Here is a 15,255-nt window from a genome sequence, read left to right as displayed (position 1 = left end):
AGCAACTATAAGCCTAAAGTGTTTTGTCTTCAAGGAGATTCATGGAAAGGACTCTGACAAGTAGAGATTTCTGATAACTTTAATACACCATTAGACTAGGTGAGACTTTCCAGATCAAGAAACTAGTTTTATAAAACTGCTAACCCAAACGCAGAACAAGAATTATTAAATACTAAGGAAATGCTTTGGCAGATTTTCATAACAAGTCAGCCAGTACTGAAATTGTTAAGATATGCAATTTAAAATAACTCCTTAAGACTGATTGAGGTCAGATTACCTATTTTACCCTATTTAATAAACAGTGCTACACCTGAATTGGAGAAACAAATCTGATATTTAAAAGAATATAAATTCAATATTAAGCATGGACTCAAAGAGGGCACAGATGGCCACCTGGTCTTTCTCAAGTCCTTAAAGCCTCCATTATTAAAAGTTCTGTACTTCATAACTCATCATGGAGTATAAAAAATTATGCCAATTATGAAAAAATATTAGTGTGGGGACTATTTTTAAATTGCCAAAATGGTTTATAACCAATGTTTGCTTTGTCAAACCCATAATCCTTGGAAGACAATAAAAACTTCAGGTGGTACATTTGTACTTTCTGATGGTCCATTTGAACATTTACAGAGGAATTTCATTCATTTGCCATCTTAAATGGGATATGAGTATGTTCTCATAATAGTCTATATTCTCTGATTGGATAGGAGCTTTCCATGTAGGAAGGCCAATACTATAACAGTAGCTTAAAAGGTTATTAAAACATGTATTTCCTTTATGGAGCACTCCTGGAGAAATCTCCAGCAATAGAAGTACTATTTTACTGGACAAATTATAAAGCAATTGAATAAGGTGTCATGAATACAATGGCATTATCATTGTCTTCATCACCCTCAGTCTTCCGGAAAGACTGAAAGGACAAATGGCATCTAAAAACTGAAATTGGCAAAATTAAGCGAATCAATTGGATTGTATCTTCATGAAAGCTTATTTACAATGGGGAAGTGAGAAGATGTGATATGGTAGAAGGGTATGATCAGAGGTATTGTGTCAGAGAGCTGGGTGACATGGAAGAGAATGAAGTTTTACTGAGAGGAATTAGGTGGAAATATTATTATAGTAACGATAGTATATATATAGCACTTAATTTATAAAGTATTTTCCAGTATAGTATGTCATTAGGTCCACACGTCACTTAACTCACCTAAACCATTCTCTGGAGATCAGATTGATTTTGGCCTGTGTGACGAAGAGCTGTCATAGTCATGGTGGTTAAACAGAGAAAGCAGAGGAGTGATTGCCAACCCTGTCATCTTCTTCTCTCCCCTCCCTTTGTTCTGGTTTTGAGGGTTGCTCAATTCATGAATAGTTCTTTGCTCAATTAGACTCTGCTAAATTTAATATTTTTCCCCACCCAGACTGTGTCCTCTGTCTCTTATTCTCCCCAAAGAAAAGAAGAACAATCATTAATGGCAAATGGCAACTGAAGTAAACCAACACCAAGAGGTAGCTTTACACTTGGGAGATAATATGGTTTTTAGTGCTCTATACATTCAAAGAAACTTCTCCAGTAATAAACTATAGAAATGATCCCTGAAAGTATAGTCTTTAACTTTAATTTGTCTAAAGATTTTAACAGATGATAGGTGCTCAATAAATATTTATTGAATGAATGAACAATAATGTAGTAGCATTATAAAGGCAAATATTACCTTAACCTACAATAACATGATTTGGGCAGGGACACAAACCCAAACCATCAATAATAAAACCACTGATCTGAAGAATATAGGACAAAAATTTCAGATATAGTAAAAGAAAGCTTTAACGGACCCGTTACAACACCCAAGTGGGTCATAGGAGAGAAATTATTTTGACAAAACTTGATGAAAATCCCTTTCAATGAACTGGGCACTGTGTTAAGTACTTTACATTAATTATCTTATTAAAATTTCTCAACAATCCTGTTATCACCACCCACATCCATGGAAATTGAAGCTTGGAGATGTTTAATAATTCCGTCAAGATCATATTGCTAATGACGTGTGTTAGCTAGCTAAGGCAGGTCTCTTGAGAATGAATTTTTCTCATTCATTCATGAGTTTTCACTCTCTGTATTCCATGGCAAAACATGTCTTCTGCTTGGAGTTGGAGACCTATTGAGATGAAAGTTACCCCTGGGAACTCTACCGACATCCCTGGGAGATGCTTTCCTACCATCAGTGTTAGAATAAAGATGTTTTGTGATCTACTTGTGTCAGGCTGGGCTAGAGAGTTTCTATCATAACCTAATCATAACCCTATTTCTCAATTCAATTATTCCCACTGTACAGGTAATCCATAGAGTGAAACCAGTACATAGGGTTCATGAAGATACATGTTACAACAGCTGGTCAGGCACATGTGAAGTGAGGTGCCATAACATCTTCCTCATTTCAGAGAAAGGGAAAAGATCTAGGCCAAATACGGAGTTCATACATGAGACAGTAGCATTCAATTCCTATTTCCATATGGGAGTCAATTTTCATTGACTCAAAGTTTGGAAGAAATGTTCTTATTTCCTCAAGTTACTGGCAAGCAATAAAGGTGCATACCTATGGAGGAAGTTAGGACAAAAGATACTTAGGAAAGAGAGAATATAAATCCTACTAATAGGACGTAGAAACTTTTAATAAAATATAAAAATTGATTAGAGTTACCTTTCTTTACTTGAATAAATTATATACCACAATTTGAAAGAAGTTTTGGTAACTTTTTAGAGTTTCAGGTTCATTATTTATAACACTGCTGAACTATCATAAAGTTAATTAAAAGGTCAGAATTGTCTCAGAAATGTTAAAGTTATCTGAGAGATGGTGCTCTACTTTAAGAAGAAACAAATTATCTCTATGGATATTTAATAGGAAATAAAATTACTACTGAGATGAGAAAAAGATGAAAATAATACAGAGCATGATAATTTATTATATACAATCCCAGCTGTGCTTTTACTTTCATTTATGATTAATATTAAACCAATGTTTCACCTGCTTACATTCTGAAATTGGTTATATGCCTAAATTTTAGTGAAAATAAATATCATCTTGATTATATGGTAGAAGAAAAAGCACAAAAATATTTTTTCAGACTTTAAAAGAGAAGTCATTTTTAAGGTTTACTTTATTAAATTAAAGCTGGCTACTGAAGAATAATGCAGTAAAACCAGGGTCAGCACAATAATGTGGAAGAAAAAGATACAAGCATTTACTGAAAGGTACAATATCTGTCATAAATAGGTATTGTGCTAGAGATTTTACACGTTAATTCATCTAATTTTAAAGACAAATCTATGAGGCAAGCCATATCGCCCCATTTTATAGATGAGGCAACTGACGTTCCAGGAGGTTAAGAAACATGTGGCCAAGAACACACTGTCAGTGAGGTCATTATATAGTGGTTACTAGCTGCCTTCAAATGATTAATTTGCTACTTCTCTTTTCAAAAGGTGATTTTTTTCTTTGAAAATATCCACAAAATTGACAAACCTTTAGTTAGATTGATGAAGCCAAAAATAAAGACCCGATTTACTAAAATTCAGAATGAAAGAGAGGACATTACTATTAACCATAAACATACATCAAGGACTATAAGGGAATATGATCAACAACTGTATGTATACAAATTATATAACTTAGATGAAATGGGAAAGTACCTAGAAAAACAAAAACTACCAACATTGATTCAGGAAGAAATATAAAAGATGTATAGACCTAAAACAAGTGATTGAATTTGTAATAAAAAAATTACTCACAAAGAAAAGCCTAGGCTTACATGGCTTCCCTGATGAATTCTAGTAAACATTTAAAGAACAATTAATACCCATCCTTCTCAAACTCTTCCAAGAAATATAAGAGGAGGGAATACTTCTCAACTCATTCTATGACATCAGTATTACCTTGTTACCAAAACCAGAAAAATATATCACAAGAAAACTATAGACCAATATATCTTATGAATATAGTCATAAAAATCTTCAATAAAATACTAGCAAACTGAATCCAGTAATATAAAAAAAGGATTGTATAACATGACCAAATGAAATTTATCCCAGGAATGCAAGGTTGGATTAATATCAGAAAATCAATTAATATATCATATGAATAGAATAAAGGAAAAAATTCATGAATATCTCAATACACATGGAAAAACGTTGACAAAATTCAATACCCTCTCTCATGATAAAAATACTCAAAAAATTAGCAATAGAAGGAAACTTCCTCAACCACATTAAGGGGTACCTAGGAAAGACCCAGAGCTAACATTATACTAAGTGATAACTGAATATTTTCCCCCTAACAGGACAAGGATGTCTGCTCTTACCACTTCTATTCAACGCATTGTTACTAGAGGTTATAGTTATGAACTTAGGCCATAAAAAGAAATGAAAGGCATCCAGAAAACTCTCTCTATTTGCAGATAACATAATATTATATAAAGCAAAGTCTAAGGAATCCACACACACACACACAAAGACCCTACTAAAGCTAATAAACAAGTTTAGCAAGTTTGCAGTATACAAGGTCAATATTAAAAATTAGCTCTAATTCTATTTTTGCAATGAACTATTGAAAAATAAAATTTAAGAAACAATCCCATTTATAATAGCATCAAAATAAAACATTAGGAATAAATTTGACAAAAGATGCGTAGAACTTATACTGAAAACTACAAAATATTGTTGAAAGAAAGTAACGAAGATCTAAGTAAATGAAAAGACATCCCACATTATAGACTGGAGGACTTAATATTGTTAAGATGGCAATACTCCCTAAATTGATCTACAGATTAAACACAACCTTATCAAAATACAGGCTGATCTTAAAATTCATATGGAGATTCAGCGGCACAGAATAGCCAAAACCAATCTTGATAAAGAAGAACAAAGTTGGGCCGGGCGCAGTGGCTCACACCTGTAATCCCAGCACTTTGGGAGGCCGAGGTGGGTGGATCATGAGGTCAGGAGTTCGAGACCAGCCTGGCTAAGATGGTGAAACCCTGTCTCTACTAAAAAATACAAAAATTAGCCAGGCACGGTGGTGGGTGCCTGTAATCCCAGCTACTCGGGAGGCTGAGACAGGAGACTCGCTTGAACCCAGCTACTCGGGAGGCTGAGACAGGAGACTCGCTTGAACCCAGGAAGCGGAGTTTGCGGTGAGCCAAGATTGCGCCACTGCACTCTAGCCTGGGTGACAGAGCAAGACTCCGTCTCAAAAAAAAAAAAAAAGCATGGCACATGTATACATATGTAACTAACCTGCACATTGTGCATATGTACCCTAAAACTTAAAGTATAATAATAATAAAAAAAAGAACAGTTATACGACTCATACTTCCTGATTTCAAAACTTACAACAAAGCTACAAAGTAATCAAGACAATGTAGTACTGCTGGCATAAGGACAGACATATAGATTAATGGAGTAGAATTGAGAGTCTAGAAATAAACGCTTACGTTTACAATCAATTGATTTTTGACAAGAGTGCCGAGAGAATTCAATAGGGGAAAAACAGTCTTCAACAAATGGTGCTGGGACAACTGGATACCCAGAAGTAAAAGAATGAAGTTGGATCTACTCCTCATACCACGTATAAAAATTAAATAAAGCACGTATCATACAAGATCTTCCTTTGCTTAAAGGCCTGCCTTGCTGTTAGAATAAAATACAAACTTCTGGGCATGCCATTTACCTCTCCATAGCCTAGACCTTGCTACTTCTGCAGTTTCATCCTTTGTCACCACCTCATTATCCTCCTCTTCAATCCCTCCTCCTGGATCCTACACTCTAAGCCACTCTGAGTGACATATGTTTCTTTGGGTCAGGTGCAGTGGCTCAAACCTGTAATCCCAGCACTTCAGGAGGCCAAGATGGGCAGATCACTTGAGGCCAGGAGTTTGAGACCAGCCTGGCCAACATAGCAAAACCCCATCTCTACTAAAAATACAAAAATTAGCTGGGCATGGTGGTGCATGCCTGTAATCTCAGCTACTTGGGAGGCTGAGGCACAAGAATTGCTTGAGCCCGGGAGGTGGAGGTTGTAGTGAGTCAAGAACATGCCATTGCACTCCAGCCTGGGCGATCAAGGGAAACTCTGTCTCAAAAAAAATAAATAAAAAGCACCAGGCTTTGCTTACATATATCAGTGGAATACTATTTCTCTATACTACCTGATAAATACACCTCCATATTGCAAGGCAGTCCAAGTATCACCTCTTCTATGAAAGTTTTCACTGACATAGAGGCATATCCACATACTAATTGTCTTTTCTTTCCCCCATAGTATCCCAACACAGTTCCTCCATTGAGAATTAACACTGCCACTGTGAGGTGTATGTTGTCCTGTTCCTTGCTTCAGGAATGAGGTACTGAGTCTCAACCAAATCCCTCAAGAAAATTACCTTTGTCCAGAAAGAACCTCTTTTTCCCAGGGCAGTGCAAATCCCTTGATAAGTCTGTGAAGAGGATAGGGTACAAAGGCCCCCTTCAACGTGAGAGTATTCTCATTTTGCCATCCAAGCCCCAGAGCTCCTGTGAAGACTTTGTACTAACAGCTCAACTCCTTCTACTGCTCAATGCTTTCCTTCACTTCCCCACAGGAGTTGATCGGAGTGCATTCCCCAACAAACTGCTTATATTCTAACTCCATCTTAGAGTGTATTTCTCAGGGACCCTAACCTAAGACACTGTTTTACACTTACTTTTTAATAGTTCATCTTCAGATATTGACTGCATCAATGCATCCCTCAGTGCAGGTTGTCAATACAGGCTTGCCAAAATAAAAATAAAATAAAATAAAAAATGGATCACAGACCTAAATGTAAAGGCTAAAACTATAAAACTCTTAGAAGAAAACATTAATATATATCCTTGTGACCTTGGGTTAGGCAATACTTTCTTTAAAATGATACCTAAAGGAGAAGCCACAAAAGGAAAATTAGATAAATTGGACATTAAACTTTGCAGCATAAAAGTTTAAGAATAAACTTAACAAAATATGGGTAGAACTTATGCTGAAAACTACAAAACACTGTTGAAAGAAAGTAAAGAAGATCTAAGTAAATGAAAAGACATCTCATGTTCACAGACTGGAGGGCTTAATATTGTTAAGATGGCAATACTCCCTTTCTTTTCCTTCACACAAATAAGAGTGAAGAAACAACTCATAGAATGAAAGACAATATTTGCAAGTTAAATATCTGATAAGAGACTCATATCCAGAATATATAAAGAACACTTACAACTAAAAAAAAAAACTACTCAATTGAAAAATGGGCAAAGGATCTGAATATACATTTCTCCAAAGGATACGTATAAGTAGCCAATGAGCACATGAAAAAATCATTAGTCTTCAGGAAAATACAAATCAAAACCACAACTGAAATATCACTTCAAATTCACTAGGAAGAATATAATAAAAAATAGACAATAACAAGTGTAGACAAGGATGAAGAGTAATTGGAACCCTCATATGTTGCTTGTGGAAATGTAATATGGTGCAGCCACTTTGGAAAACAGTCTGGAAGTTCCTCAAAAAGTTCAACAGAGAGTTACCATATGACCCAGCAATTCCACTTGTAGGTATATACTCAAGAGAATTGAAAACAAATGTTTACACAAAAACATGTACACAAATATTGAGAGCAGCATTATTCATAACAGGCAAAAAATGGAAACAACCTAATGTCCATCCATTGATGAATAGATAAATGTAATATAACTATATAATAGAATATCATTCAACCATAAAAAGAATGAAATACAGGATTCATATGGATGAATCCTGAAAATATTATGCTAAGTGAAAAAGCCAGTCATAAAAGATTATACATTATATGATTCCACTTAAATGAAATGTCAAGAATGGTCAAATCTATAGAGACAGAAAGTAGATATATGATTCCTAGGGGCTGGAAGAGGAGAGGGTTCAGGAAAAATGGGTAGTGACTACTTATAGGTACAGGGTTTCCTTTTGTGTCTCTAAAATTGATTATGATAATAGTTGCACAACTCTGTGAATGTACTAAAAACCAATGAATTAGCACCTGAAATGGGTGAAGTATATGGTATCTAAACTATATCTTAATAAAGCTGTTATCTTAAAAAATAGTGGTGCAAAAACTGTTGGTGCCTTGCATGGATTAAGGCAGAGACACCAACCTATACTAGTGGCCATTGTATTCTTTACCATCATGCATTTTCAGAGAAAGAAATGCCATTTCAGGCTGGGCGCGGTGGCTCATGCCTATAATCCCAACACTTTGGGAGGCCAAGGTGGGCGGATTACCTGAGCTCAGGATTTGGCCAACATGGTGAAACCCTGTCTCTATTAAAAATATAAAAATTAGCCAAGCATGGTGGCAGACGCCTGTAATCCCAGCTACTCGGGAGGCTGAGGTAGGAGAATCGCTTGAACCTGGGAGGCGGAGGTTGCAATGAGCCGAGTTTGTGCCTCTGCACTCCAGCCTGGGCAACAAGGGCAAGACTCTGTCTCAAAACAAAAAAGAAAAGAAAAGAAAAGAAAGACATGCCATTTCACTTAAGAATGTTCTTGATGAAGTAGAAATTATTGTTTGTAAAATGCTATTTATGTTATTTATGTTAACATGCATTGGTTTTTATTTTTAAATCAATTAGTAAATTCTAAATGCTATTTGTTGAGATTATAAGGAACTTGTAATGCTGCATAACATACTACATTTATATAACATATCACATCCTTCTGAACTGACTTTAGTTTGGCTGTGTAGTTTGTAGAGGTTAACAACTCTTAATCTGCATTAGGAACAATTAAAAACCCTTTTCTGCCTTTATCAAGAGGGTAAAATGGACACAAAAATATTTGGATGTGGGGGACTAGAAACCTATTTATCTTATTCTTTAAAAGAAAGAAAAATTCTTCCTAAAATATTTTGCTTAAGGTATTAAATTTTAAAATCTATTTCACTATAATGTATATTATACAATATGTTACATGATGATCCAAGATGCTGGTTTTAAATGTCATAGTTCACTCAAGTTTTGAAATTATCCTTCCAAATTATCTGGTTCCTAAATCTATTCATTCAAATATTTATTGTACTAGTTTCTATATCATAAAGGCCCAGATATTATCAGCTAATAAAATAAAATACAAAATCTAAATAAATGTTCCCATGAAATCATTTGCTGGAATCTCACTGCAACACAAAAGATATTTGCTAACTGGCTCCAAGGGAGAACAAAAAATTAGTTGAATAATTTATTTCAAATATAAGAGCTGTTTAGTATTACAGTACTTTTAAAATTAAATTTAAGTTTTCTCCATTATTCAGAAACATATCAGTTATAAATGGTTCCATTTCAGGAAATTTTCTTGGCTCTCGATCTCTCCCTGGGTAGCCATTGAAAGACTTTTAGGAAGATGAAAGTTTTCAGAATAAAGTTAAACAAGTAATGAATACTTCCAGACTATTAGTCACTTCTATGTTCTGGCACCCATATATAAATGAAATAAAACAAAACAAAGACATTTAAAATGGAAAACCTTCAAAACTAAAGTCTTCTCATCTTCACTACCAAAGCTAAACAGCTCCAACTTCTTATCCAGTTTCATTCAAGCTAAGATTCTCTCAGCATTCTGGTGGGCAGAGATATACAGCTATACAGCATCTAATAAAATTCCAGGCCACAGTCACTGAATAAATAAGCAAAGCTAAACAAATGGCATTCCTTATCAAATAAACACTAACATGATTGAGCATACAGCATTTCAATCAGTCAACATCTGTTTTATAATCGTATTTCCTGTTTTATAAATGTAGTGTGAATGAACAATTCATTTTCATAGATTTACTGCCTCATGTTGCCTTACCATTGCATTTCAATTCTAGTTAGAGGGGCTTGAACAGAAAGGTATATATTGAATGAAGGAAAATCTTGATTGTAACTCAGGAAGGAGTTAGTCGAGTTGTCCTGCTAGTTCAGGGTTTATTACTTTATACACAAAACCATTTTAAATTTAATCTTTTGGATGGAAATCTAAACACTCAATACTCATTGCTTATCTTCACAAATAGAACATAGTAGATGATCACAATTTAATTGTTTTTTGATGAATTTGGGTCATTATTATGAACATCAATTACTGAGCTATATTATAACATGTTGATGCCCTCAAGACTTATTTAAGTCATATAGGGCTATTAGACCCACACTGCTATGAGTTCCTGGTTTGTTTTTCGGTTTTTCTGTCTCCTTCCTTAGAGTCAGCTGTCTCTCCCTCCTACTATTCGATGAGCCTTGTTAACATTTCTAAATGGCCTCTCCACAGCTGTTGGCGAGGAAATATGATAATCATGATTAAAGCATAATGATGAGTAAATAAATTATAAGCGAGTATCTCAGAATCTTACACTATATAACATGCATGAGCTTAAGTCCATGGATCTTGTGACACACACTTTATCTGCACAAAGCCTTTTTTCATCTGAGTTCTTAGGTGATGTACTAGATCATTGAATTCCAGATGTATATTGCCATATTTGATAAACCTTCCCCTTTAGGATCATATATGCAGGACAATTTCATAATCTGGTATAAGGTCCTTAGGTAGTTAAAACAAGATTTAAGACAAATCTATTTTTTCTGCAACTGCAGATAAAAAAGCATAGTCTTTCTAAGCTTGAACATTTAGGATACCTAAGAAATAAATTGCACAGAGATTTAATACCTTGGAAGTATGACTTAGAAATCTGAAAATTTGTATACAACTAAGTATATAAATAGTAAAACAGATTCAGTTCAATCAGCAAATGTCTATTGAGCATCTACCATGTTCAAGGCATTATACTAGCATCACAAGGGATATAAAATGAGTAAGACACAGTCTGCCGTTTAAGAACTTAATATCTAGTAAGCGAGATTAGATAAAAATGACTAAGATGAAAGGCAAATAAATGTAATAGATGTAAGAAAACCATAAGTAAGTTATTATGGGAATTCAAAGAAATGAGAGATTAAACTTAGCTTGGGGAGAAGGATCAGAAAATCATGAAGTATTCCATGGAATACATGGCATTCATGATAAGCCTTGTAGTTTGGACAGGTTCTTAAGAGAAGAGAGTAGGAGGAAGAGACAGCAGTAGTAGTCATCTTGGGCTAAGGAAACTGCAATTGTTCATTTCACAAATATTTACTGAGCATTTATTATTATTACATGCCAGGCACTGTTGTAGGCAATAGGGATAGAACAGTAAACAAAGCAGATAAAAATCCCTGCCCTCACGGACCTGATATTACAGTGGGGAGAGAAAGAGACAATAAGAATAGTAATGACAATAACAACAATGACAGCCAAGACATTAGAGTACTTAACATGTTGGTCAGGCACTGTTTTTGTGTTTTAAATATAAACCCATTTAATCCTCAAAACACCTCTATGAAGTAGACTGGTATTAATATTATCCCTATTTTAGAGATAGAAAACTAAGATATACTGGTCAAACTGTCCAAAGGCACAATGAGAAATGAAATTATGATTCAAACCTGGGGTATCCAGCTACAGAGGTTTATATTCTTAACCATTATGTGATTCCAAATAAGCATCATCTATAACGTGTTACATGTTGATAAACACTAAACTCAAGGAGCAGCAAGTCACTTTATTTGGAAGATATAAGAGAACAGCAGCGGGGAGGAGCCAAGATGGCCGAATAGGAAAAGCTCTGGTCTACAGCTCCCAGGGAGAGTGAGGCAGAAGACGGGTGATTTCTGCATTTCCATCTGACGTACCGGGTTCATCTCACTAGGGAGTGCCAGACAGTGGGCACAGGTCAGTGGGTGCGTGAACCGTGTGCGAGCCGAAGCAGGGCGAGGCATTGCCTCACTCGGGAAGCCCAAGGGGTCAGGGAGTTCCCTTTCCTAGTCAAAGAAAGGAGTGACAGACGGCACCTGGAAAATCGGGTCACTCCCACCCGAATACTGCGCATTTCCGAGGGGCTTAAAAAACGGCGCACGAGGAGATTATATCCCGCACCTGGCTTGGAGTGTCCTACATCCACGGAGTCTCGCTGATTGATAGCACAGCAGGCTGAGATCAAACTGTAAGGTGGCAGCGAGGCTGGGGGAGGGGCGCCCGCCATTGCCCAGGCTTGCTTAGGTAAACAAAGCAGACTGGAAGCTCCAACTGGGTGGAGCCCACCACAGCTCAAGGAGGCCTGCCTGCCTCTGTAGGCTCCACCTCTGGGGGCAGGGCACAGACAAACAAAAAGACAGCAGTAACCTCTGCAGACTTAAATGCCCCTGTCTGACAGCTTTGAAGAGAGCAGTGGTTCTCCCAGCACGCAGCTGGAGATCTGAGAACAGGCAGACTGCCTCCACAAGCGGGTCCCTGACCCCTGACCCCTGAGCAGCCTAACTGGGAGGCACCCTCCAGCAGGGGCAGACTGACACCTCACACGGCCAGGTACTCCAACAGACCTGCAGCTGAGGGTCCTGTCTGTTAGAAGGAAAACTAACAAACAGAAAGGACAGCCACACCAAAAACCCATCTGTACATCACCATCATCAAAGACCAAAAGTAGATACAACCACAAAGATGGGGAAAAAACAGAGCAGAAAAACTGGAAACTCTAAAAAGCAGAGCGCCTCTCCTCCTCCAAAGGAACGCAGTTCCTCACCAGCAATGGAACAAAGCTGGACGGAGAATGACTTTGACGAGCTGAGAGAAGAAGGCTTCAGACGATCAAATTACTCCGAGCTACAGGAGGACATTCAAACCAAAGGCAAAGAAGTTGAAAACTTTGAAAACAATTTAGAAGAATGTATAACTAGAATAACCAATACAGAGAAGTGCTTAAAGGAGCTGATGGAGCTGAAAACCAAGGCTCGAGAACTACGTGAAGAATGCAGAAGCCTCAGGAGCCGATGCAATCAACTGGAAGAAAGGGTATCAGCGATGGAAGATGAAATGAATGAAATGAAGTGAGAAGGGAAGTTTAGAGAAAAAAGAATAAAAAGAAACAAGCAAAGCCTCCAAGAAATATGGCACTATGTGAAAAGACCAAATCTACGTCTGATTGGTGTACCTGAAAGTGATGGGGAGAATGGACCCAAGTTGGAAAACACTCTGCAGGATACTATCCAGGAGAACTTCCCCAATCTAGCAAAGCAGGCCAACATTCAGATTCAGGAAATACAGAGAACGCCACAAAGATACTCCTCGAGAAGAGCAACTCCAAGACACATAATTGTCAGATTCACCAAAGTTGAAATGAAGGAAAAAATGTTAAGGGCAGCCAGAGAGAAAGGTCGGGTTACCCTCAAAGGGAAGCCCATCAGACTAACAGTGGATCTCTCGGCAGAAACTCTACAAGCCAGAAGAGAGTGGGGGCCAATATTCAACATTCTTAAAGAAAAGAATTTTCAACCCAGAATTTCATATCCAGCCAAACCAAGCTTCATAAGTGAAGGAGAAATAAAATACTTTACACACAAGCAAATGCTGAGAGATTTTGTCACCACCAGGCCTGCCCTAAAAGAGCTCCTGAAGGAAGCACTAAACATGGAAAGGAACAACCAGTACCAGCCGCTGCAAAATCATGCCAAATTGTAAAGACCATCGAGACTAGGAAGAAACTGCATCAACTAACCAGCAAAATAACCAGCTAACATCATAATGACAGGATCAAATTCACACATAACAATATTAATTTTAAATGTAAATGGACTAAATGCTCCAATTAAAAGACACAGACTGCCAAATTGGATAAAGAGTCAAGACCCATCAGTTTGCTGTATTCAGGAAACCCATCTCATGTGCAGAGACACACATAGGCTCAAAATAAAAGGATGGAGGAAGATCTACCAAGCAAATGGAAAACAAAAAAAGGCAGGGGTTGCAATCCTAGTCTCTGATAAAACAGACTTTAAACCAACAAAGATCAAAAGAGACAAAGAAGGCCATTGCATAATGGTCAAGGGATCAATTCAACAAGAAGAGCTAACTATGCTAAATATATATGCACCCAATACAGGAGCACCCAGATTCATAAAGCAAGTCCTGAGTGACCTACAAAGAGACTTAGACTCCCACACATTAATAATGGGAGACTTTAACACCCCACTGTCAACATTAGACAGATCAACGAGACAGAAAGTCAACAAGGATACCCAGGAATTGAACTCAGCTCTGCACCAAGCAGACCTAATAGACATCTACAGAACCCTCCACCCCAAATCAACAGAATATACATTTTTTTCAGCACCACACCACACCTATTCCAAAATTGACCACATACTTGGAAGTAAAGCTCTCCTCAGCAAATGTAAAAGAACAGAAATTATAACAAACTATCTCTCAGACCACAGTGCAATCAAACTAGAACTCAGGATTAAGAAACTCACTCAAAACTGCTCAACTACATGGAAACTGAACAACCTGCTCCTGAATGACTACTGGGTACATAACGAAATGAAGGCAGAAATAAAGATGATCTTTGAAACCAACAAGAACAAAGACACAACATACCAGAATCTCTGGGACACATTCAAAGCAGTGTGTAGAGGGAAATTTATAGCACTAAATGCCCACAAGAGAAAGCAGGAACGATCCAAAATCGACACCCTAACATCACAATTAAAAGAACTAGAAAAGCAAGAGCAAACACATTCAAAAGCTAGCAGAAGGCAAGAAATAACTAAAATCAGAGCAGAACTGAAGGAAATAGAGACACAAAAAACCCTTCAAAAAATTAATGAATCCAGGAGCTGGGTTTTTGAAAGGATCAACAAAATTTATAAATCGCTAGCAAGACTAATAAAGAAAAAAAGAGAGAAGAATCAAATAGACGCAATAAAAAATGATAAAGGGGATATCACCACCGATCCCACAGAAATACAAACTACCATCAGAGAATACTACAAACACCTCTACGCAAATAAACTAGAAAATCTAGAAGAAATGGATAAATTCCTCTACACATACACACTCCCAAGACTAAACGAGGAAGACGTTGAATCTCTGAATAGACCAATAACAGGAGCTGAAATTGTGGCAATAATCAATAGCTTACTAACCCAAAAGAGTCCAGGACCAGATGGATTCACAGCCGAATTCTACCAGAGGTACAAGGAGGAACTGGTACCATTCCTTCTGAAACTATTCCAATCAATAGAAAAAGAGGGAATCCTCCCTAACTCATTTTATGAGGCCAGCATCATCCTGATACCAAAGCCGGGCA

At 36.9% G+C, this 15,255-nt stretch overlaps 1 protein-coding gene and 1 pseudogene across 3 annotated transcripts in view; both read right to left on the bottom strand.

Moving 5' to 3' along the window:
- The window catches only part of EDA (ectodysplasin A), a 426,944-nt gene that overhangs the window by 345,238 nt on the left and 66,451 nt on the right, over nt 1-15,255 (bottom strand). The window lies entirely within an intron of this gene.
- On the bottom strand, nt 1,410-1,609 carry LOC112438650 (small nucleolar RNA U3; annotated as a pseudogene).

The sequence above is a fragment of the Pan paniscus genome, chromosome X (genome assembly GCF_029289425.2).
Source record: "Pan paniscus chromosome X, NHGRI_mPanPan1-v2.0_pri, whole genome shotgun sequence".
Taxonomy (NCBI): Eukaryota; Metazoa; Chordata; class Mammalia; order Primates; family Hominidae; genus Pan; species Pan paniscus.
Note: the sequence above shows the minus strand (reverse complement) of the source record. Positions and strands in the feature narration are given on the sequence as shown.